The following is a 1,004-nucleotide window of genomic DNA, read 5'->3' on the forward strand; positions in this document are numbered from 1 at the left end:
TTTTTTTTCTTGTTGGTGTGCTTAAAATTATATTCAAACCTCCATATTTATAGAAAATTTTCGAATCTGGTAGTTGAATTTTGCTACGAATTTACGACGAAATATTAGGTTGGTGGCAAAAAAAACGTGTTAAGTTGGTGAATTTCTCGTTCTTTCCTCGTAAGTTATTTCCTCGTAAAAATCATGCTAATTTTACGACGAATTTGCGACGAAACTTTATTTTCTCGGAAAAACCACGTCAACTTACGACGATTTTACGAGGAAAAGCATTACTCGGTATTTTACGAGGCCATTACGAGGAAACTTTATTTCCTCGCAATTTCATCGTTAAGTCAACGTAATTTCATGAGGATTAGTTTTCCTCGTTAAATTTCCTTGCTAAAACTGTGTTTTCTTGTAGTTATATAATACTGTCACTCTGTTAGTGTTTTAATTTACAAAAAAAAAAACAATTTAGAAGGCCAATTCAATTTTATATGTCCACTCTTCAGTCGCATTTTCAAGTAAATGGAATCTTGAGAAAATTTTGCCATATTTTCAGCTTCTTTCTCTTAATTGGCTTCTTAAAATTTTAATCAGAACTAGACCCTGATCCGCGCTGGCGCACAGATTTGAATTTTCGGTTTTTGGTTATTTATTTAACTAAATAATGTATTTGTAATATTTGATGTATTATATTCACCAAATAAATAATTTTTTTGGCATCTTAAACCATCTATTTACAATGAATATTCGATATCATATAAAAAATTGAACAAATAGACGTAATTAGAGAATTGTAGACGATATATAAAAACAATGGTCATTAATGTAAAATATGAAGAAATATTATATTATGACTTAGTATGGCATAAAAGATTATAAATTAGTTATACATGTTTAAAGAAAATAAAATGATTTTTAAACTTCTATGAAAAATTTAACATATAAAAAAGGGCGATGAATTAGTCATCAAATTGTAAATAATTTCATAATTTTATTAATAATAAATTATTTATAGTCTT

Source organism: Brassica oleracea, chromosome C7, assembly GCF_000695525.1.
Source record: "Brassica oleracea var. oleracea cultivar TO1000 chromosome C7, BOL, whole genome shotgun sequence".
Taxonomy (NCBI): Eukaryota; Viridiplantae; Streptophyta; class Magnoliopsida; order Brassicales; family Brassicaceae; genus Brassica; species Brassica oleracea.